Here is a 24,623-nt window from a genome sequence, read left to right as displayed (position 1 = left end):
CAAAACTTAACAAAAAATATTTATTTACTTATTTATTTAAGAGAGAGAAAAACAGAAAGAATGGGTGTGCCAGGGCTTCCAGCCACTGCAAATGGACTACAGACACATGTGTCACCTTGTGCATCTGGCTTACATGGGTCCTGTAGAATCAAACCTGGGTTCTTAGGCCTTGCAGGCAAACACCTTAATCATTAAGCCCTCCTCTAATTAAATTAAAGCACTAAACTTTATTAAAAAAAAAAAAACAGGTCTGGAAAGATGGCTTAGCAGTTAAGGCACTTGCCTATGAAGCCTAAGGACTCAGGTTCCATTCCCCAGTATCCACGTAAGCCAGATGCACAGAGTGGCACATGAGTCTGGAGTTTATAATGGCTGGAGGCCCTGGCTTGCCTATTCCCCCCCCCCCCCCCTCTCTCTCTCTCTCTCTCTCTCTCTCTCTCTCTCTCTCTGTCTCCCTCCCTCTCTCTTTGCCTCTGTCTGTCTCAAGTAAATAAATTAAATTAAAAAAAAAACTTGGGCTGGAGAGATGGCTTAGTGCTTAAGGTGCTTTCCTGTAAGCCTAAAGACCCAAGTTCAGCTCTGCAGAACCCACACATAAGCCAGATGCACAGTGTGGCCTGTGCATCTCGAGTTTGTTTGCAGTGGCTGGAGGCCTGGTGTGCCCATTCCCCCCACCTTCTCATAAATAAAAAAATACAATTTTTCATTTAAAAGCACTAGTTTCTGGGCTGGAGAGATGGCTTAGCGGTTAAGCGCTTGCCTGTGAAGCCTAAGGACCCCGGTTCAAGGCTCGGCTCCCCAGGTCCCACGTTAGCCAGATGCACAAGGGGGCGCACGCGTCTGGAGTTCGTTTGCAGAGGCTGGAAGCCCTGGAGCACCCGTTCTCTCTCTCTCCCTCTATCTGTCTTTCTCTCTGTTTCTGTCGCTCTCAAAAAAATAAATAAATAAATAAAAAAAAAGCACTAGTTTCTTGTAATGAAATGAAGTTATCACCTTTTATTTTTGTTCTATATTTTTGTAAAGACATGTCCATAGAGAAAGGAAGTAGGTTAGATATGTAATACAGAGATAAAATAAGCATGGCCTCCATTCTGGCAGCTCAATTTGTCTACTAGGCTGATTTTAAATGCTAATAAGGTCTGGAAAAAGGAAACAATAGCTAAGGTACGAAGGGGAAAGCCCCAGATCTCTCGGCTCTTGTTTTCTTCTCCTTTATCTCACAGACACAAAATCACCGTCTTTTGGCCCCTTCGGGATGGACCAGTCCCCTGGACACCTGAAGCATGTGAAGTAGACATTCTTCTTTTTGCTGTTTTTCACAGTGAGTCAGCAAGAGTGAGTCAGCACTGAGCCATGGCTGAGTGGTGGCGCTGGCTGAAAGACCATGCACAGCTAGACCTGACGTCTGCTTCCTGAACCAGGCCAGCCACTTCTCCCCGCAGCACACCTCTCCCGGCCGCTCCTTCCAGTCTGGCCTCTAAACACAGGTCTGGGCTGAGCCACATCACCTCCTGTTCCCCTAACTCACAACCTTCCTGGCGCATTAGACCCGTGTATGTTCTTAGCCAAGTTAACCTTCCTGAAACGCCCTAGGCACAGCTTGCCCAACCTCGCCCTGTTTCTAACCACTTCAGTTCCATCACCAATGCCTGGACCTCCTCAGTTTCCTCTCAGAAGACCTCCATTGCTCCCCTGGCACAGTTTTTATGAATTTTCCACCACTCTCCAATAATGGAGTGTTTTCTCCTCTTCTAAAAATAATATTTATTGCTTTTTCCATGCCCTCATGATTATGGCTGACCATTAACTGAAATGCCATATTATCTTTCTAAATCCTTCCTAGGCTTCATCATGGTACCTCCAGCTCATCTCCCTCGCTTGGCTCCTGGAAGCTCTCAGAACCCCATTCCAGGTTTTGTCAGACTCCGCTCTGGATCCCCTTGGTGGCCCCAGGTGGTCTTTCTTCCAGTTACACTGGACGTTCATTATTATAAAGCCGTGGTCTTCACCTGTCCTGCCTGTACTGACTGGAGGACTGGAAATGACAATTACAGTTAATCATTATTGATCACCTCATACAGTGCTGGGCACAACAGACCCGTTTAATTCTTACAGTCTCCAAAACACCACTGTAGGCCCAGCAACCAATGTTTGTTAGATGAGGAGACTGAACAATTGAAAGCTTCCAGGTCCCAGAGAAGTGGGGGTGGGGCCAGAAGCCTGCCCTCCTGTGTCCTCTGCTATAGCCCCTGTCCTCCAGCAGAGGCCGGGAGAACTGAGCCTGGGCTTGAGGTGACACATGAGAGAAAAGTGAATTCCTTCTCTGGAATTCTGTTCAAGGGATGAAGTTCATCACTTCTCCGGCTTCCTCTAGCAATGGTGTCTGAACATCTCCCCTGGCATTGGAGCAGAACCTGAGAGCTGGATGTGGAATTGGAATATTATGTTTTAAAAGCTAGTCCGTGTTTACATGAGCGCTGTCCAAGTCCGATTCAGAACCAGCCTGAGCTGGCACTGTGGATTGGATGCTACTCCAGCCCCCCCCCCCCATCTTCCCCTGCCCCTCCTTGGTAATGTGAGCCTTTTCTATTTGGTATCAGATGCTTTAATCCTATTTGCAGAGAAGTGGAGTATAAACAAACAAAGCTGAATATCTTAAATTTTGACCAGCAACAGACACTTCCATGAGGTTCTTGTGGATGAAATACAGTTTGATCGTTTTGCGGAGTTTGGCTTCCTGAATCGCACTATCACTTTCTGACCCTGGGTCCCCATAGCACATTTAAGCAGCCAATCGGGGAAAATTACTGGTAGATGGTAGCTTGCATTTTTCTATAGGGCAGGCTTTCAAATGCTGTGGCATATACTCTTTTCTGCCTAATAGATGTCCCTGGGGTAGGGAGTTTCAGATGAAACTACATGATCATAAATGCTGGTGGGGGGATCAAGCTGACTAAAGGTCATGAAATTCTAAGAGCTGGAGAGTCAAGTCCTCTGCAGCTGTTCTGACTCGCCCGTGACAGTTGTTAAGTGGAGTCAGTGTACCACGTGTTTGCAAGGTGGAGTTGTGCGCATTCTGCTGACTTCCGCAAGCAGCACTGCCCCGGCAGTCCAGAGCAGGGTGCTCCCTGCCTTGGAGAGTGAGACTGCAGTTTCAAAGTTACGCTTGTCCAGTCAGTGGGGGACTTCGACAAGGCCAGCTGTGGATGGGACATGGAACACACAGATTTGCAGGGATTTTACCCAGTTTCATCCAGTCAGTTCTGAGGAAAGTGTCATGGTGCCAGGTCTCTTAGCTTGTGGTGAAGCCCCTATGAAACTTCTTTCAGTTGCAACTCTTCTCACTGCCAGCTAGGGACACAAAGCCCAGACTGTGTGCCAGTCCAGATGCATCCCATGCCCTTTTCAAAGCCAGTCATGGTACTTGCTTTCCTGCTCTAAAGGTGGCCTACCTATCTCCTTGTACTTTCTTCCTTTAAAAAAAAAAAAAAAAAAAAAAAAAAAGCTATTTATTTATTTATGAGAGAAAAAGGGTAGAGGTTGATAGAGAGAGGAAAATGCTCACACCAGGGCCTCTAGCCATTGCAAATGCACTCCAGAAGCATGCACCACCTTGTGTATATGGCTTACACGGGTACTGTGGAATTGAACCTGGTTCCTTGGGCTTCACAGGTAAGCGCCTTAACTGCTAAGCCATCTCTCCAGCCCTCTCCTTGGACTTTATAAAACTGAAATTGAGAACTTTATTTTCCCTCCAAGGAGTCTTCCGGACCTCCCCTCCCCCCCCCCCCCCGAAGGACAGCTCTCGGTGCAGGCACACTGCACACGCAGTCCCCCTGTGCTCCTGAAGGACACGGACTTGGCGTTGTAGTTATATGGGTGTCTGGCTCTCCAGCCTCCTGCTGAGACTTCCTTCATCACTCCATCTCTGGCCTCGAACAGCGTCTGGGCAACTGTAGGTGGCTGGGGGCCCTGCTGCAGGAAGATACAGTGAGAAGCAACTCTGTCAGGGGACAGCAGAGCTGCAAGCTGTCCACATGAAATCCCCCAATAAATTCCATTCTTGTTTGCTGCCCTATTCTGCGTTCATGAGGGAGCGTTGCCTCACATGAACCGTAAAATGTAAGCCCTCTTGTGTTCTGGGACATGTTAGACATTGCAAAGCCCTGGTATTTCCTCATTTTGTGTATTTGGCTTGTTTTGTTTTGCTTAATTATAGTGTCTCAAGAGGTGGTACCTCCTCCTCAGAGGTCTTTGAAGGAGCAGAGGTGATCAAAGACACCAACTGTAGGGAAGGTTTTACATCAATTTGTGTGTGCACACACACGCGTGTATTTATGAGGAAGGAAGAATCCAGAGGAGAAATGGAATAAGGGTGATGATGATATGAGGAAAAAGTTTCAGGAGCTTCCTGACAACTTTTGCATGCAACCATCCTTCATACCCTACAAGATAAAAATCGCCATGAGGGGTCATAAACCACTGTCAGGGTATTTGACAAGCCCCATAGGTAGTTGTTCCAAGCCAGTAAAAGCATCTTAATTGACCTAAATGACAACAGTTATGTTATAAATATCTACAATTTATGACCTGAGAAGGCATAATCACATCTCCCATCAGTTGAGTCTGCATAGGAGAAGCTTGAGGATTTAAGATAGAGCTGTGAGTTAGGGGAATCGGATTAGCCTTAACTTTATGACAGACACAGAGCTAAGTGAATCACAGTGCTTTTAAGTTCCTGATCCCTGGGAGGTAATGCAGTAGTGGTGTTTCAGAGTTGGTAAAAGCCACCCAGTCCCCTCTGTACAGCTGTCATTTTATTGCCCTTGTAAAGTCTCACATTCACCGTGACAAATCCAAGACCATATACCTGTGAAGAAGAGATGTTTTCGATTATGGGGTGCAGAGGAAGCAGACTGGTGGTGTTAGAGGGTGAAAGCCCATGTGTTTATGCCCAGACTCCTTTGGAATGTGCAGCGTCATTTTGAAAGCAAGTAGATACTGATCCATGTCCCTCAGGGCTGTGAGGAGCCACCTCATTCTCTCTGGTGCTGTCGCAGGTGAAACTCAAGACAGAGCTTTCAAATGAGTTCATGCATCTGAGAACTCCACATAGCTTTCAGATTAGTTGAAAATTAAACTTCCTAGCGGAATTAGTGGAAGGGAGGTATGAATATACAGCAGGATGATCACATCGAAAGCACAAGTTATCACAAAGCCGGTCCAGGAAAGACAGCGAATTTAAGTAATATGATAACATGGATTGACCACATGATGGGCTGGGGACTCTTGGATCTGTGGAACACAAAGCAAACAGCAATCCTGATCCTGGTTTGCAAGCTTCGAAGCTGAACAGTCCCTGGGCCAGGCAGTGAAGACCTTTGATTGAAACCCATGGAGAGGTCATTTTTGCCTTTGAAGTTGAAATAAAAAATGACATGTATCCTGAGATAACCCAGTCTTTCAGTTTACTGTTTTGTAATCAGGGGACAGGGTTCTGAATTTTGAGAGAAGGATCATAGCACTTTTCCAAGAAGACCTAGACTATCAAGGTATTTTGCTCAGAGCTGGAGAGATGGCTTAACAGTTAAGGTATATGTGTACAAAGCCAAAGATTCAATTCCCCAGTATCCATGTAAAGCCAGATGCACATGGTGATACATGTGTCTTTTGCAGTGGCTAGAGGCCCTGGCGTGCCCATTCCCATCTGTTTCTCTCTCTCTCTCCCTCTCCCTCTCTTTCTTTCTCTATCACTGTATCTATCTCCCTCACACACACACTCTCTCTCTCTCAAATATATATATATAAATAAATGAATAAAATAAAAGACATTGTTGCTTACAGGAATCCTTTTAGCATTCCATAGCTCATTCTTCAATAGAGACATTTCCAACCCAAGATCCAGTTCATACATGACATCCTTGCCCATATCCATGTTCTAACAGTCTCCTGGGCCATTTGATTAACAAAGGTATACACTTCTCCATGGCTGTGAAACAGAACTTCAGTTTGGGGTTTGTTTGCGTCATTGTTTCCTCTGTTCTCCCTTACCCTTAGACAGCGCACCTCCCACATCCAGAACGCCAGGCCTCACGCCATGGGAGCATTAGGAAGTCTGGAGTTGATTATGAAGTGATGAAGCAGGGAGATGCAGGCATGTGGGGGGGCGGTGGAGAGGGGTCAGTATATACAAATGTGTAAGCCCTAATGTATCCCAGCCTAGAGTGAAGAATACTTCGTTTTGGAGTTTGAACGCTGCTTGTACATCTCAGCCTAATGCAGCCTAGCACTGGCTTTGTATAGCACCCAGGGAGCTTTTGGTGTTAACAGAATTCTTTTCCAAAGAAATTCCTTTGGATTCCTTCAGAATTTGTCTAGTTTCCAGGTTCCAATAGGAAAAATATGGACAAGATTTTTAATAGAAATACAGTTTTCCAGGTTCCTCAGCAGGCAAAGACTGTGGCCCAGAGTTGCTCTTGCTTATATTAAATGAAACAGATCAGCATGGTGAAGGGGCTGGTGGCAGGGGAGAGAGAAACAGGAGCCACCCAGGAGGGCCATTGCTGACATTGTGACTGGTATTGACTTCGTTCAGTTCTCATCTCACTGGAGAACAAACTTGAACAAAAGTTGTACATTGAGCTGGAGAGATGGCTCAGCAGTTAAGGCCCTTGCTTGCAAAACCTGACAGCCTGGGTGCCATTCCCCAAGATTCACATAAAGCCAGACACATAAGGTGGCACATGTATCTGGAGTTCATCCACAGTGGCAAAAATCACTTGATGCGCCTGTTCCTTCTCTCTCTCTCCTTGCAAATAAATAATTCAAATATGTATTTTTTAAAGTTGTATATTGACACTGGGCATGGAGACATATTCTTGTAATCCCAGCACTTGAGAGGCTTAGGCAGGAAGATGGTAAGTTCCTGGCTGGCCTGGGCTATAGAGCAAGACCTTGTCTCAAGAAGTAGTTTCATGTTGTCCCACACCAGCATGTTCAGTGCCCTGTGCTCATGTCTTCTGAGGAAAGGCAGCCAGGCCTTTACTGACCGTCTCAGATATGGCTCCCTTCCTATTGAGCAGAAAAGTGGTGCTGTTGGGATTTTTTTTTGTGTGTGTGTGTGTGTGTGTGTGTGTGTGTGTGTGTGTGTGTGTTTTGACTGATTATTTGTGGCAATTCCATTTTTTGTTTTTAAATTAATTTATTTATTTTTGGTTTTCTGAGGTAGGGTCTCCTTCTAGCCCAGTATGACCTGGAATTCACCATGTAGTCTCAGGGTGGCCTAGAGCTCACAGTAATCCACCTACCTCTGCCTCCCAAGTGCTGGGATTAAAGGCGTGTGTCACTATGCCCTGCTTGCAATTCAGATTTTTTCTTTTTGATGGGAGAGAGAGAGAAAGAGAAGGAGTGAGAGAATTGTCCCACTAGGGACTCCGGGCACTGCACCTGAACTCCCAAGTCGCGTGCCCCCGTTTGCACATGTGCGGCTGTGCCTGTGTCACCCTGTACAGCTGGTTTACGCGAGACCCAGAGAGTCAAGCATGGGTCCTCAGACTTCAAATGTTTATTTATTTACTTATGATGAGCGGGCGAGCGACCACCACGGCCTCCAGCCTCTGCAAACAAATTCCAGATGCTGCACCACTTTGTGCATCTGGCTTATGTAGGTACTGGGGAATCAAACCTGGGCAGTTAGGCTTTGTAAGCAAGTGCCTTTAACCCCTGAGCAATCTCTCTAGGCTGCAATACACTTTTATTATTTTAAAATATTAAATGATTAAAAAGTCAAGTCTTGGGATAGTGGTAGGCAGCGTGCTTGGTTAGCATGGATTGTGCTTGAGATTCATGCTCCAGCACTCCAAAAAATGTTAAGGTCTTTCAGAAAAGAAAACAAAAATCACCTCAAATCCATCATCCAGAAATGCCAATATTTTCATGAATTAGGTATCTTTCTAGCTTTTTTTGATAAAACATGTTTACACTTATAAAAAAAACAAGATCATAGTATAAAAGTTCTTAAAACCTGCTTTTTAAAATTTACATTATATGCTAGACACCTTTCCATACTAACAAATACCTATAGCATCATCTAGATCACTTAGATGACCCTTAGTGATGAACATTTAGTTGTTTTTAGAATGTTTTATTATTTACTTATTTATTTGGATGGGAGAGAGAGAGAGAGAGAGAGAATGGGCACTCTGGGGCCTCTAGCCACTACAAGTGAACTCCAGATGCATGCACCACCTTGCACATCTGGCTTATGTGGGTACTAGGGAATTGAACTTAGGTCCTTAGACTTCGCAGACAAGCATCTTAATCATTAGGCCATCTCCCCAGCCCCACTGAGTTATTTTGAAATGTTCCTTGTTACAATCCTGGAGCTACTGCTTAGCCTCTATTCATTTACCTTGTAGTTCCTTTAGAATAAACTCATAAGAGTAAAATTGCACATTGATGCATGTAGATATTGTGGAATGGTACCCCAGAGAAGAAGTTATCCCCCACTTGCTACCTCCATTGTCACCATATCTCTGCACCATCACCCCAAGGTCACTTCATTTTACTTTTCCATTTTAACACCAATAGATTCAGAACATTCAGGTTTTTCTCCTTCTCCTTCTCCTCCTCCTCCTTCTCCTTCTTCTTCTTCTTCTTCGTGATGGGATGTGCATTCTTAAAAACCAACCCATGAAACCTGAGAGTCAGTTCGCAGAAAGATGAAAATTTCCTTGAAGCATTCAGCTGGGATGCTCACACTCTCCGTATTCCCCTTCATTCCACCATCACTAGCATGGACTTGCTTTCTCTCAAGTCACTACAGTTTCACTGTTTAAACATCAGAAGGTTTGGGATCAAAATATATATATTTCATTCATCAGTGAAGTTGGTGGCCATCATCAATAAGAAAGAAATCACAAGCCAGGCATGGTGGCACATACCTTTAATCCCAGCACTCTGGAGGCAGAGGTAAGAGTGCTGTGAGTTCGAGGCCACCCAGATATTACATAGTGAATTCCAGGTCAGCCTGAGCTAGAGTGAGATCCTAACTTAAAAAAAAAAAAAAAAAAAAAAAAAAGCATAAAAGAAAAAAAGAGAGAAAAGAAATCACAAGTGCTAGAAATGTATAGGATCTGCTGTCCTAGCTCTACCCCTTACAAACACCCCAAACAAAGCTTGGCTAACGGGTTCACTTCTGCTGGTCATTCCTTTTGGATCTGGAATTTCTTAGCCATCACAGGATCTGAGTTTGGGGGGAGGGGCTTTTATTCTTTTATTACTGAATTCACTGAAGTGTAGGCAGACAGAAAACGTTCAAGTGGCAGCAGATAAACTTGTTAAATCCCTGGGAGTCTTTCCTTCTTGCTCTGGGAGTTTATTATCTTGGTGGAGTTAAAAGGCAATTAGGCTTGAAGGTCTTTGCTGGCCTGTTTATTGGCGGTTTACACATGGGTGTTGAAGAGACAGGGTCCCTATTCCATATTCCGATCCTGCTGAGGTGGCGGGAGACCTCAGCTTAGCCTGGAGAGTCAACCTTGAGAGACAGTCTTGCCAAAACTGGAGGAAAATAATCATTTCAACGGAGTGCCTGTGCCCCAGGACATTCTCTGTTGGTGGAAAATTGCAGTCCGCTAGCTCCATGCTGTGTTCCACTTCCTGGGAAATGGTTTTATGGAAGGAGGGTTTGATAAAAAAAAGTTCTTTCCTTCTGTAATTGGTAGCTGCCCCAAGGTGTTAGGTGTTAGTGAAGGTGGCAGTGCCCTGGAAATGGTCTTTGTCCCACTGTGTGCCTCGGGGTGCCCCTCCCCACACTCATGAGAAAGGACACCATCACTTTGGAAGTGGGTCGGGACCAAGTTACCCTGTCTCTGTGGCTCTCCTGTCTCCTGAGTCCACAGGTCTTGGCTTTCTGCAACAACTTCTCCCTTCTCCCAATTTTTTCTCCATCTGCCTATAGCCAGGTGGCTTTCCTTCCTATGAGGAGGGCCCTGGGTTAGACTAAAGCCTACAGGCTTCACACACATGGCACAGCCAAGTGGCATGGCTCTTCACCCACACGCACCTCTGAAGATCATTCCTTTCACAGTGTCAGCATCGGCCCCCCAGGATGGAAGTCACTTCCTGCAGCGAGTTAGTTTCAAATGCAGCAAAGTTAGGCCTTCCTGAGTTCTGCCATGAGCTCCGAGTCTTAATGCTGTCATCCAGGCAATCTTAATGCCTGTAAATCAGGCATGAAGATCATCATTACCTTGTTAGCATGAGAGACGAAGTAAGACAGTGTTGCAAAGTGCTTACCATAGTGTTCTCAATTCTTTGTTAACTTGCAAAAGTACCCAGAAGTTGGGGTCCATGGGCTTGGGATCCCCTGCATCTTTAGGGAATCTAATCCCTTCCTGTACCCAAAGTCTCACGTCAATGCTACCTAAGAAGAACACATTAATTATAATTAAAATAATGTTCTAACACATGTGAGTGTAGTATAAATATGTATATACATGTATAAACACACAATTGTGTGACTGTTGCAATTTTTGGACAAAATTTATCCATTTTTAAAAGTTTTTTTAAAAAAATATTTAATTTATTTGCAAGCAGAGAGAAACAGAGAGAAGAGAAGAGAGAGAGAGAGAAAGAGAGAGAATGGACACACACAGGTAACTAGTCACTGTAAACAAATTCTAGATGCATGTGCTGCTTTGTGCATCTGGCTTTACATGGGCACTGGGGAATCAAACTCTGAGTATTAGGCTATGCAGGCAAGCGCCTTAACTGTGGAGCCATCTCTCCAGCCCAGCCATTTTGATCTTAGCATTTAAAATGAAGTTTTAAAAGCCTGTCTGCATAGAAAAAATTCCCCGTGCCTGTCCAGAGTACAGCAATGAACTTTGAGGACTTAGAGTTTCTGTGACCGATGGCTTGCTCCCAGTTGTTCGTTACCTCTTTGCTGAGTGGCCACTGCTGCATACTGTGTACCCAAATCTGGGTTTCTGTAGAGCTCCTCACTTCTCTCAACTCAAGAAAACACAATAGATAACTTCGACTTTTCATTCTCAGCGTGACCCTCCACGATCTGAAACTAATTTGCCATGGTGTCTTGCTCGCCTCTGCTGGAAGACTTCCTCTAGCCGAGTAATGTGGTTCTGATTAATGTGGTTCATCCTATTATAAGAAGAGCCAGAGGAAGGAACCATGCCTGAGACAGATCGAGGATGGGCCCCACCCTGCAGTCAGATACGGAGGACTGAAGACCCCAAGGTGCAGGGAGTTTATCATTAGGGAAACCAAGATAGAAGGTCAGCAAATGGCTGACAAATTGGCTGTCTTTTATGCAAAGCTGACAGACAAGCAGCCTGGAGCAGAAAGAGGATATGCAGAGCCCTGAGGCCAAAAGGCAGGAGCTTTTTGAAGTCCCTGCCTGCATGGCTTCCAGGCCTCTGCTGAAGGCCTCCTCATAAAGCCAGAAAAATTTACTTTTATTTTTTGTTTGTTTGTCTTTTGAGGTAGGGTCTCTAGCCCAGGCTGACCTGAATTTCACTCTGTTGTCTCATGCTGGCCTCAAACTCAGCACAATCCTCCTATCTCCTATCTCTGCCTCCAAAGTGCTGAGATTAAAGGCATGTACCACCACACCTAGCTTCTTTAAAAAAAAAAAAACAAAAACAAAAAAAAAACCCTCAAATATCACAGTTCCCCCCCCCAAAAAAAAGACCATTCATTTCTCTCATGAAGTGGTGTCATGGGCAGTGTTAGATATCTATGTAGAGCCCCCCGCCCCCGTGCTTTTCTTCCTCTCCATACTGTGGTATGGGTGGGTTATAAGTGTTACCCTTTGCTTTATGCCACAGAGGGCTGGGACCTTTCCCTGGGATCCCCACTAGACACCCGCTCACCCCAGCCCTAAATAAGGGGACCCGGAGAGTCTTTTTTGCTGTCTCACTGGGACAGAAAGATGGAATTTTGGAGCGCTTAGTGTTTCTTTACCAAATATCTAAGAATCTACTAATAGTTGTAACTCTAATATGATTTTCTTGTTAATCTCTGTCAAACCATGAAATCCGATATGTTAGCCATGACGAAGCCGTGAAATTTGTCAACTTTGTCTGTGATTTTTACACAAGGTCTTGTTTTTTTTTTTTTTTTTTTTTTTTTTCGTTCTTTCTCCTAAGTCTTAACACAAAGTTCAGAACATTATTACTTCCCAGCATGCTTTTCCCAGCAGGCTGCTGGTACCCTTTGACAACAAGTAAGAACAGAGTGTACACATTTCTCATGCTGTTTCAAGAACCCAGGACAACGGATAAGATAAAACCTGAAAACTAAGTCATTTATTTTCCTTTGTGGTGATAACCGTGAACGTGGTACATTTACTTAGACATCAGCAAGTATCAAATAAACATTCAAAATAGTTTTATGGTTCATGTCACTGGACATCATAATAAACTTCCTCAAAGTATTCCTCAAAGTAGTAGATTGTTTTTGAGAGAACAGGGATGGATAAAACATCTATTATTGTTGTTCTGTAGTTTTACTTAGAGGCTACTCAATTAATATCTTCAATGCAGTCTGAATGTAGGCCTTGTGACTGGAAGGCTTTCTTTGTCCTTGTGTAGGTGAGCATAAGTCATATAACTTTTTTTCCCCATACCTTTTTTCTTATGAAAAATTGGGATGACTGTACCAGGACTTAATCTGTAAGTAGCTTTAAAACACAAAAATGATGCCACAAAGCTCAGAGATGGACATGCCTGTCCTTTTTCTGAGTGGACTTTTATTAAACAACAGTCTGTAATGATTCAAGAATGTTGGGTAGCACACACCTTGAATCCTAGCACTTTGAAGGCAGAGGTAGGAGGATTGCTATGAGCTCAAGCCCACTCTGAGACTACATAGTGAATTCCAGGCCAGTGTGGGCTAGAGTGAGACCTTACCTTGAAAAACCAAACCAAACCAAAACAACAACACAAAGAATGTTGGGTAACTTTATTACCAAGAAGAAAATTAAGGAGAATTTTTTTTAAATTTCATCAGAAAAGTGGCCAATTTATCTGTAGTTTTATCCAACTCAAAGCAATTCAGGAGAAAATGTTGGAGAAAAAGAAAGTAGTGGGGATGGGATATCTCTCTGTTGTGTCTCAGATAAATGTTTTTTCTTAGACTAAGAAAAATGCCCACATCCTCCAAGTGTCCCCTGCCTCTGTGCCTGCGAATCCAGCACCAGTTGACAGAGCTGAGTGTTTGAGGTGGGTGTCCATCTCATTGGCATGGCTTTCAAGCTTTTCAGATACGGAATCTTGGGCAGTGATCCAGAAACTTGGGAGCACTTCCCAGGAACCTTGCCCCTGGGTCTGTGGGACATGGCCTATAAACTTCGTCGGGCTGGTTAGTTCGTCCCCACACTCTAAGACACTCAGAAAAACTCAGGCAAGTTGCCCAGCTGTTTACAGCTGATGGTCCAGTGCACCTGGCCATGGCTTCACCCTGCTACCGCACCATCACCCCAGCCTCTTCCCCTTCTGCACAGGAAGGAAGAATGGTAAGGTCTAAAGTTCTTGGATTCCTGGATTCCCCCTTTCCCAGCCTCCCAAATTCTTGAATAGCTAAGACCACTGTCATAGAATCAGTGAATCATAGAATCTGCCTTGCCTCAAAAACAGTCCTTGGGCTGGAGAGATGGCTTAGCGGTTAAGCGCTTGCCTGTGAAGCCTAAGGACCCCGGTTTGAGGCTCAGTTCCCCAGGTCCCACGTTAGCCAGATGCACAAGGGGGCGCATGCATCTGGAGTTCGTTTGCAGTGGCTGGAAGCCCTGGCGCGCCCATTCTCTCTCTCTCCCTCTATCTGTCTTTCTCTCTCTGTGTCTGTCGCTCTCAAATAAATAAATTAAAAAAAAAAATCTTAAAAAAACAAAAACAGTCCTTGCAAAAAGGTGGGAATGTGGCAGGAGACATGGCTTAGTGGCTAAGATACTTACTTGCAAATCCAAAGGACTCAGGTTTGATTCTCCAGGACCCACGTAAGCCAGATGCAAAAGGTAGCACATGCATCTGGAGTTGGTTTGCATTGGCTAGAGGACGTGGGGAGCCTATTCATCTTTTCTCTATCTCCCTCACTGAGATAAAAAGTTTAAAAAGTAGAAATGTATAATTTCCATGAAGGAAGGTCTCCAACTTTTACCAAATACTTTGAAAGGATCGTGTGACCCCCTAAAAGTGTTAAGTATGATTTTCCTATAATTTGTGCCCCTAAAAGTCACATTTCTAGGTCCAAGCATGAGTGACAGGGTTAACAATCACCCACTTTAACCTTTCAAGGCAAATGTAGCATATAATCTGCCCAGGACCCTAGGTCCCCAGGCTTGCTTGTAAAACAGGGATGGGATTGTGAATTCCTTACATTGTTTTGGCAGCTTTAGTTCTGAGCCTAAATTCTAACTGCTACCAGGTTCTGACCATTTTGGAACCAAGATTGTACAAATATGATCAAATAAAGCATGATCTGTCCTAATGCCCAGATGAGTATGTCCACTCCTACACATGCGCATTCCAAGTCCACATTAGTCCTGGATTAAGACTATCAATTTTAGCAAGTATAGGAGGGGGTGGGGATAGAATTCAGTTTCAGAATAATTGTCTAACTTGCACCAGGCCCTGAGTTAAACTAAAATTTCCCACCATTATAAAAATTTCGAGTAATCTAATAAAATAAACAAACAACCCCCCCAAATAGGACACCAGTTATATATTTAAATTTCATTTAAAAATGCATTTATAGTAGACTGCTCGGGAAGGGCAAAAAACAAAACAAAAAAAAACACGGATTGACTACAGATGTAGAAAGGACCCTCTTTCAACCCGAGGACTCTTGTTGCAGAAATAAAGAGACATTTTCTGTAAACATGACAGGAGCTGGAGGGCTGGCAAGAAGGAGGTGATAGAAATGTTCTAAAACTGGTTTGTGGAGATGGTTAAAAAATTCTATGCATTTGCTCAAAACCATTCAACTTTCCACTTAAATGGATGAGCTTCATATATAAATTATATCTCAGAAAACCATTAGAAAATTAAGGACTAGGTTTGCTTAATATGATACTAACATGATAAAAACCGTAAATCTTTTCCTCACAATGAAACGCATAGGCACACCTTTGCCAAATGTTGCTGAAAACCTCCGGACCTGCTGAAACTCGTCTCTGTCGGCCAACTGGCATCTCACCTGGCTCTGCACACTCCTGCTGTCCTGTTTGGTGTTGGCAGTGAAGTTTATGCCCGGCCAAAACATGGGGCTGCTGCTTTTAGAAGTCTTCTTCAACTGTTGCCCATGAAGGTGTCTGATTGAGAACTCCTGCCTCTCCTTCACCTTATGGGGAAGGGGCACCAGAAGGGAAGTGCTTGCCATGTGTGCAGAGCCCTGAATTTGTTCACAGGCACAGAGAAGCCTGTGCCCTGAGGCAAGCAGAGCCCTGCTTCCACCACAACTGACATCTTTGTTTACAAATACCTGTTCATGTGATCGTGTCCTAAACTCCACCAGGAAACCCCTCCATCCGAACACTCAGTGCTCTTTGTGTGGCTCTGGTACCAGCTGGAACAGGGGCATCCCCTCCTCCCTTACCTTTGTTGACATGCTGAGGCAAGGAACACATGTGGCCAGGATGGGAGATTTCGGTGGAGAGGGGTGGTGTTCTATAGGAAGAGTAGACCCTGGGAAAGTCTTCTTCAAAGCTTCACGTTATCCTCCAGAGCTAACAACACCCTCTGGAAAGAACAGTTGCTTATGCAACTTCTAAGAATCCCTGCAACGTCTGCTAGATCCTCAGGCTAAGAACTTCTATTTCTCCATGACTGTTTGTTCTAAACGTTAACAATTTACCCAGAGAAAAACCAATGTCATTACAAGAACAATGGGAGGAGCCCCAAGGATCCTCAGAGATCCCAGAAATCACTTTATTCTTACTGTCTGTCCAGTCAAATCATTTCACCTCCTAAGCAGTCAGATTTCATGAACCGTCAATGAGATAGGAAAACAGTTGGATAATGAAGAGCCAAAGAGTGGGACAGCCAGACAAACCAGCCAAAGGGGAGCTTTGGGAACTGAGGGAGCTACAGTGGTCTACCTCTGAGACCTGGAGCTCCTGACACCTCTCCTTCTTGGAATATGAAAACTCCTAGCTAGATAACCCACACTTCTTCATGCAGGAAGTCCAAGCAAGGCCAAGTCTTCACATGTAAACCAACATGGTTCTTTGGCCATGTGGGCGAGTGTTAGGTCTTTGTTGGAGCCTGGGAAGCTGCGTGTTAGAAAGATGACACTAAGCTGAATGCTACCCTTTCCTGCCTGGAGAAGGGCTGCTGTTGAAACTTACCACCCAGAGACCCTTATTTGTAATCTTGCCCTCAACGTCCTTTTCTGCTTGTTGGTATTTAGGTAAAATCACTTCCACTGGAAACTTTGTTCCCCACCCCAGTTCTTAGGGGGTCAGCAGCTCTCAGTGGTTTTATACCTGTGATAGACCCCTCCTCACGGAAGTTACGTATGCTCTCATTAAGCTCTGAAGAGGAGGGTGGTCACACTGGAAGCCGAAGGAACCACAATACTACTGGGCATCATATTCTCAAAGATGCTATGAGGAAGACACAGTGCATACCTCAAGTGTCCCATGCAGTCAGTGGCTTTCAACTAGCCCTGGTCCTGGCTCCATTGCTGGGCATGTTGACAATGTCTGCAGATGTTTTGAACAGTCCCAAACTGAGGAACTGGGCACTCACTGGCCAGGGTATCCAGGGATGTGGCTGTCATCTCACAGGTCACAGGTAGCCCTCAAAATGGTCTGACCCAGACTTCTATAATGTGAAGGTTGAAACCCTGCCACTGAAGAGAATTTAGCTCTTTTTACTTTCCCTCAAGGCCAAGGGGAAAGAGAATGAACAAACTGTTTTAATTAGTGCAGCAGTCTGCTGCGTTGGTGGGCACACGAGTACCACCGGGCAGGCCACGGCCCAGGGCCCAGGGAGCTCTTCTCAGCTCCAACAGCTGCCTGAACTCCAAGGAGAGACAATCTTGACAAAACAGAATGTTTTAGTTTGCGATAAAAATCATTTTACAGATTAAAGGACTTCTTCCTGCCTATAAAATGGCATGTTTTTAAATAACTCAAAAATTGGAGGCATTTAACTATGTTGTGAGCGCAGTGGGGGTGGGGGGCAAGATCACTGCTCAGAGCCATGCTTAATTAATTCTGTCTTTGTAATCAAGTCTGCCCAAGCTGTAGGTGGTAAAACTCCTCATCTCTTTCCCCAGCATGTGTTTGAACTAAGCCGTGTTCTAAGCGAAATGTCTGCATGAGTCATGGTAGCTGAACCATCCTCTTCCTCCACATCTCTCATGTCCATCCTCCCTCATTCCTTGCAGCACTTGCCTCCTTGCATGGGAATTTAAAGACGACTGTTTCCCAAGAGCCTCAGCAAAGGCTCCAGTGGAGATCATTGGTTTGGAGGAGAGCTTGTGCTCATCTCTGAACCAATGCGGTGACTAGGGGAATGCTAGGAGCTGATTGACTATGACCTGCTAGGAAGCTCTATATGGATTACATCCTTTTATTTATTAAATTTATAAAATCTTATTAGATGTATAAACTCTCCACCATTGGAACAAGCTAGTTTTTTAACTCAATAAATTGAAAACTTCTTTTTTAAAAAATATTTTATATTTACTTATTTATTTATTTGACAGAGAAAAAAGGAGAGAGAGAGATAGAGAGAGAGAGAGAGAGAGAGAGAGAGAGAGAGAGAGAGAGAGAGGGAGAGAATGGGCATATCAGGGCCTCTAACCACTGCAACAAATGCCAGACTCCATGTGTACCCTTGTACATCTGGCTAACATGGGTCCTGGAGAATCAAACCTGGGTCCTTTGGCTTTGCAAGCAAATGCCTTAACCTCTAAGCCATCCATCCAAGCCTAAAATCTTATTTTTTAAAAAGAATATTTTGTTGGACTGGAGCTATGGCTTAGTGGTTGAGGCTCTTGCCTTCAAAGCCTAACGACTCAGGTTCGATTCTCCAGGTCCCACGTAAGCCAGCTGTACATGATGGCACATGTGTCTGGAGTTTGTTTGCAGGGGCTAGAGGCCCTGGAGTGCCTATTCTCTCTCTGTTTCTAATAAGTAAAAATATATTTTTTAAAAAATAATATTTTATCTATTCATTTTATTTTGAGAGAAAGAGGGAGAAGCAGATAGAAAATGGGTATGCCAGGGCCTCCAGCCACTGCAACCAAACTCCAGACACATGTACCACCTTGTGCATCTAACTTATGTGGGGCAAGCACCTCAATTACTAAGTCATATCTCCAGCCCCTCTTTTGTTGTTTTGAATTCAGACATAGAAATTACTATCCAAGTGGGGATGAAAAAAATCAGTTATCTTAGAATATAGAAAGAATTGTGCAAATACCTAGTGGTGGCAATGTAGAAAGTATCTAGAAGTATCTATAACCAGCTACAACCCACCCAGCTAGTCTGTGCCAGCCTTCGGAAGCCAGTGTCTAAATTTATCCCAATCTTCATTGTCTCAGGTCAGTGTGGGAAATCTTTTGAGGTCAATGATTGAGTTAATTGGCATGAAAAAAGTCTCTGTTAAATGACATAATTGGTTTTAATTATGTAATTACGGCACTTAAAGTGTGGGGGGTGAAAGGTGGCTCTTATATTTAGAAGTGCGATCCCCGAATGAAGCTAGGGCACTTAGACCGGTGTGTCTTTGCCTCTCTCTTTATTTGTTCGGAGGGAAGCCAGCAGTAGGCTGGCCTTGGCCCTGGTGGTTTGGGGTGATTACTCTGCATGAGGCAGTGCCAGGCCTGCTCCGATATCACGGGAACCTTTGTAAAGAGGCGGAAAGGGCTTCCGTAAGACCTCGGTGCAAGCTGAAGTTAATGAGCAGTGGGAACTCAACTGTCAGCAATTGAATCTGATTGGGCAGGGCAATTATATGATTACCTCTGGTGTTTGCACATGCACAGGGATATTTTTATTGGGAAAAAAAAAAAACCTAATTGCTTACTTACTTAGTGGAGGGAAAACCTAAACAAATTTGTGTTGTCATTTAAAAGATACGCTTTCTTTGTGTCTAAGTAACTGCCTGCTCTGCTCCACAGAAGTGAGGGTTCTGTTTCTCTCCGTGCTCAGTCAGGGGTGGCGTTTGCAGGACTTGTGCTATCTGTTCTATGTGAATTCGAAGGGAGGTCACCTTGGGCTGCGTGTTTGAGAACAGTGGCCATGTGCTGATTGTCCTTCCTGAACCACGCCTTCCAATGCTTCCTTTCAGAACGCATGGGGCGCTAGAGGAGCCCTGTGCTGCGGTCAAGTCACTGGGCCTTTTGTTTCGCTTTGGTTTGGTTTTGTTTCCTTCCCCACAAGGAGGCCCCTGTCAATGTTGGCTTCAGCAGCCCTCTGGCTTCCCTTAATTGCATAAGGCAAGAGGGAGGTCGTATGTCTGTGATGGGCTTAGACATGAAAACACCAAAGAGAAGAACCTCTGGGCCTCCTGAGCCAGTGTTTCCTGTTTGCAGGCCCACATCTTGTCTGTTATGCCAACTTCGAGTAAAGCCAGTACCTCACCTGATGCTGGCATGCAAAAGACAGATGGCCACAGTCAGCTCTGTTTCAATACAGGCTAAGACTACCAGGTCTTTTCTCACTTCTTTTTATTTTATTTTACTTTACTTTATTTCATTTTATTTATTAGAGAGAGAGGGAGACAGATGAAGAGAAAGAGAATGGGTGTACTAGTGCCTCCAGCCACTGCAAAGAAACTGCAGATACATATGCCACCTTGTGCATCTGGCTTACAGAGGTATCGGGGAATCAAACCTAGGTCCTTAGGCTTTGCAGGCAAGTGCCTTAGCCACTAAGCCATCTCTCCAGCCCTTCCTCACTTCCTAAAGAATCATTTCCTGAGCTGGAGAGATGGCTTAACAGTTAAAGCGCTTGTCTGTGAAGCCTAAGTACACAGGTTCAATTCCCACATAAGCCAGATGCACAAGGTGGCACATGCATGTGGGATTCATCCTGGAGCTACAGGCTGGAGAATGGCAGACTACAAACCAGCCCTGTTTGTATCGCAGGCCATCTACACCTGCTGACCCAGCCCAGTCTCCTCCGGGTCCTCAGCCTCCATGTCAGTGTCACTTCCGGGAAGCCTTCCCTGACCACTCTCCTTGTACACCCATAGTACACTCCGAGTTCCTGCCCCCTTTGACCTGTGTCCCTGTCTCCCGAGTGGGCAGGCCCACGCGTGCATTCCTCCCTGCAGTCTGTCCAGAGCCCGGCACCTTGCTTGAGTGCGTGTGCGGTACGAGTGGCCGAGGAGGAGGGGCTGTCTGCTGGGGGTCCTGGGAGCTGCGGGGCCGCCCGGGCTTTACCACCCCGTGCCGTTAACACTGCTTTCTTGTTGCTTACGATTTCCGTTACCCTAGATGATCCAGCTCGGTCGGAGGCACGTAGGCACAGCCAAATCTCATGCTGTAACATTGATCACCTGTCCAACCTTTGCCTAGAGTGGGAGCCCCCAGTTCCTTCGAGAGAGCCAGCTTTACCTGTCTGTAAAGAAGAAGAGGAGGAGGGAGACAGCGGGGAGGATCCGGTGGCAGTTGAACAGCAGAGCAGGTCCAATGTTTACTTCTATTCCTTTGGAAATGGGTAACTGGCTGTGGAGTGCCGGGTGGCAGAGACTGAATGATGACTTTGGATTTGAGGCCTCACATCTACTTCATGTTTTTGTGTCCGAGTTCAGGAGTTGCACCGTATTTTTGCATTTCACTTATGGCCAAGACTGTTGTGTGATTCCCAGCAGCCTGGACAATAAATCCAAGCTCAGTCCCCTACATGATGCACCTTGCTGTGTGGCCTTGTGGCATCTGCCTGGTGTTTCTGTATCTGTGACATGGACACAGGAGGATCATTTGTTGGTGCTGTTTAGTGAACGCTATCATTATTTTTAACCTGTTCTTTTAAAAAAATATTTTATTTCTTTATTTATTTGAGAGAGAGAGAAAGTGAGAGAGAGAGAGAATGGGCATGCCAGAGCCTCCAGCCACTACAAATAAACTCCATAAACATGCACCACCTTGTGTATTAGGCTTTACATGGGTACTGAGGAATTGAACCTGGGTCCTAAGGACTTTGCAGGCTAGTGCCGTAACTACTGAGCCATCTGTCCAGCTCATTATTTTTATTGATTTGCCAAGGCTTAAGATTGTTAGCATCCTTTTTTTTTTTTTTTGGTTCATTTTTTATTTATTTATTTGAGAGCAACAGACATAGAGAGAAAGACACATAGAGAGAAAGAGAGAGAATGGGCGAGCCAGGGCTTCCAGCCACTGCAAACGAACTCCAGACGCGTGCGCCCCCTTGTGCATCTGGCTAACGTGGGACCTGGGGAACCGAGCCTCGAACCGGGGTCCTTAGGCTTCACAGGCAAGCACTTAACCGCTAAGCCATCTCTCCAGCCCAGCATCCTTTTTTTGTATTAACCTGTCTTTTTTTTTTTTTTTGAGGCAAGCTCAACAGACTGCCCTCCCCGCACCCCCCCCCCCCGCGTTTTTTTGTTTATTTTTTAGTTTTTTGAGGTTGGGTCTCACTGTAGTTCTGGCTGACCTGGAATTCACTCTGTGAATGTCTCAGGATGGCCTCAAACTCATGGCAATCCTCCTACCTCTGCCTCCCAACTGCTAGGATTAAGGGCCACCACACCTGGCTTGCCCTCTCCTTTTTTTGAGAGGGAGTGAGTGTGTCAGGGCCTCCAGCCACTGTACTCAAAGTCCAGACCGCATAAGCCAGCTAGTGCATATGTGCAACCCCACACACTGTGACACCTTGTGACACATGCCATCTGGAGAGTCCAACGTGGGCCTCAGTGTTTGCAGACACGGGCTTTAACTACTAAGCCCTCTCTCCAGCCTGACCCTGTGGCTTTTTGTGTTTTGACCTCTGCATCCACCTCAGGCAGCCTCTTGGAGCATGAGACCATGAATAGTTATTGAGTGATGTGAGTTCACCAAGGAGAATCCCTTGCCCAAGCATGGAGTATGTCTAACCACCTTCTTCCCTGAGTGGAACACAAACCCAGAACCCTGCAGACGTCAAACAAAAGGGCCTCCTCTTAATTCCCCCAAGCCCCAGGCCTCAAGCTGTCCCTTTGTGTGAACTATCATTGGGCAGATGGCTGTGTGCACATGGGAGCCCCTGCCTAGAGAGGGTGGAACAGGGCAAATGGGCAGAGGGCGCCGGCCTCGGTTTCCAGAGTGGCGTCTGCATGGCTCTGTCAGGTGGGACGGTCCTCTCCCCCTGCTTGTTCTGGGTCTGCTTGTTCTTGAGTTGCATTGCTGCACGGTCCCAATAAGCCACTAAGTTGGAATTTTGTAGCTGTTCCTTCGAGGAAAAACTTTGGACCAGCTTTGTCATGGAGTAGGTGTGCTCACAAACATCCTGCACTTTGAATCCAACAGCCATGGGCTGTGGTGAGCGTTATTTCTGAGTTCCAAGGAAAAATTTCCTTGAACTTGTAGTTTTGGAATAGCACCAAGGGATGGCTCACCACATCATATCTTTTCTAGACAGAAGCAGGTAATAACTGCCTACACAAATAAATCACATTCTTTTGTAAAAAAAAAAAAATCTTTGAACGATATTTAATTTATAATTAAACTTGGCAACCCAGTCTGAAGTGTCTCGTCTTGTCTAATCACTGTGATCTATTTCCTTTCAGAAGACTTCTGTATGGGTGGGTAAGTCCTTTTGTTGTTGTCATGTAATACGGCAAAGAGAATGCTATAAAAAAGAGGAAAATTAGAATGAATTATTGTTGTGTTAGTTTATACCCAAACCACAGTTTCTATTATTTTATTTTAAAACAAAATGTTGAATTTTAGGTCCCTCTGTTGATTGATTTAGCAGATTAAGAAATATTTTACTATTTATTCAGTTGAAAGAGAGAGAGAATCAAATAGAGACAGAATGGGCACACCAGGGCTTCTAGCCATTGCAAATGAACTCCAGACACATGTGCCACTTTGTGCATCTGGCTTATGTGGGTCCTGGGGGATCAAAACTGGGTTCTTAGGCTTCACAGGCAAGAGCCTTAATCACTAAGCCATCTCTGCAGCCTGTTTTTAGCAGATTTAAATATAAGCTCTCTGCAGCCTGGGACTACAGAATGAGTTTCAGGTCAGCCTGGGCTAGAGTGAGCCCCTTCCTCGAAAAACCAAAATAACAATAACAACAACAACAATAATAATAATAAAGCTCTCTGAGTACAATGCCTGGACCAGTAGCTTGCTTCTCGGCATCATCTGGGAATTTCTTAGAAATACAAATCCTCAGACCTCATCTGCATCTGCTGAGTCAGAAACTAGGTGGGGCCCCAGCAGGCTGTGTGTGAAGTTGCCGCCCCAGCGTTCAAATGCACGCGGCAGCCAGAGTCATCAGCCGTCAGGTAGGCCACTGTGCAAAGTATGGGCATGAAAAGGGTGCGACCAAACTCTGCCATCCAGGAGCTTGATCCGATCAGGGCATAAATTCATCAGACAGTTAAGTAGAGCTATCTTCATAGAATGTAAATGACATCATGCCCTCACTTCCTCAACCCCTCCAGGGAGTTTCCTTTGTTCTCTTAATGAATATGAAGGCTTGGCTAAGGCCTACAAGGCCCAACATGCTCCATCCCTACCTACCTTTCCAGCCTCATTCAGTGTTTTCCTTCTCTCTCCTGCTGCTCAGCCACCAGGGTACCCGCCTTCTTACAGATCCCCAAAGGTGCCCTCCAAGTATGACAGCAGGAACACAAAGGCCCAAAGAATGGTGACACTCCAGTCGTAGCCTTGGTCACTGCACTCTGCTTTTAAAACATATTTTATTGTTTATTTATTTGGGAGAGAAAGACGCAAAGAGAGAGACTGGGTGTGCCAGGGTCTCCAGCTGCGGCAAATGAACTCAAGATGCATATGCCACCTTGTGCATCTGGCTTACGTGGGTCCTGGGGGCTTAAGCCTGGGTCCTTTGGCTTTGCAGACAAGTGTCTTAACCGCTAAGCCATCTCTACAGCCCCACTGAACTCTTTCATATAGTAAAATATTTCTTTTCTTAAAAAATATTTTTATATATTTTATTTTTTTTTTAAATTTTTTATTTATTTATTTGAAAGCAACAGACACAGAGAGAAAGACAGATAGAGGGAGAGAGAGAAGGGCGCACCAGGGCTTCCAGCCTCTGCAAACGAACTCCAGACACGTGCGCCCCTGGTGCATCTGGCTTACGTGGGACTTGGGGAACCGAGCCTCGAACCGGGGTCTTTAGGCTTCACAGGCAAGCCCTTAACCGCTAAGCCATCTCTCCAGCCCATATATTTTATTTTTGAGAGTGCGGAGGAAGAGGCAGATAAGAGGGAGAATGGGTACACCAGCACCCCTACCCATTGCAAGCAAACTCCAGACCTTGTGCAACTGGCTTATATGGGTACTGAGGAATAGAACCTGGGTCCTTTGGCTTCATAGGCAAGTCCCTTAACTGCTAAGCCATCTCTCCATTCCCTAGTAAAATATTTCTAACATTTGTCCCCATGGGTTAATATAATGAT

The 24,623-nt window shown here is 45.1% G+C and overlaps 1 protein-coding gene across 14 annotated transcripts in view; it reads left to right on the top strand.

Annotated features, from left to right (window-relative positions):
* Erc2 (ELKS/RAB6-interacting/CAST family member 2) overlaps positions 1–24,623 on the top strand; it is a 1,023,973-nt gene that overhangs the window by 860,298 nt on the left and 139,052 nt on the right. Inside the window, exon 20 of one of the 14 annotated variants that reach the window (XR_006633831.1) lies at positions 20,548–20,656. The exons of 12 other annotated variants lie outside the window; for them this stretch is intronic. The gene's annotated coding sequence lies outside the window, so the exon portion shown is untranslated. Of the gene's footprint in view, positions 1–20,466; positions 20,657–24,623 lie in introns of all 14 variants that reach the window. One more of the 14 variants, XR_006633830.1, reaches the window with a different exon arrangement.

The sequence above is a fragment of the Jaculus jaculus genome, chromosome 16 (assembly GCF_020740685.1).
Source record: "Jaculus jaculus isolate mJacJac1 chromosome 16, mJacJac1.mat.Y.cur, whole genome shotgun sequence".
Lineage (NCBI taxonomy): Eukaryota > Metazoa > Chordata > Mammalia > Rodentia > Dipodidae > Jaculus > Jaculus jaculus.
The sequence above is the reverse complement of the archived record's forward strand: the minus strand, read 5'-3'. Positions and strand labels throughout refer to the sequence as shown.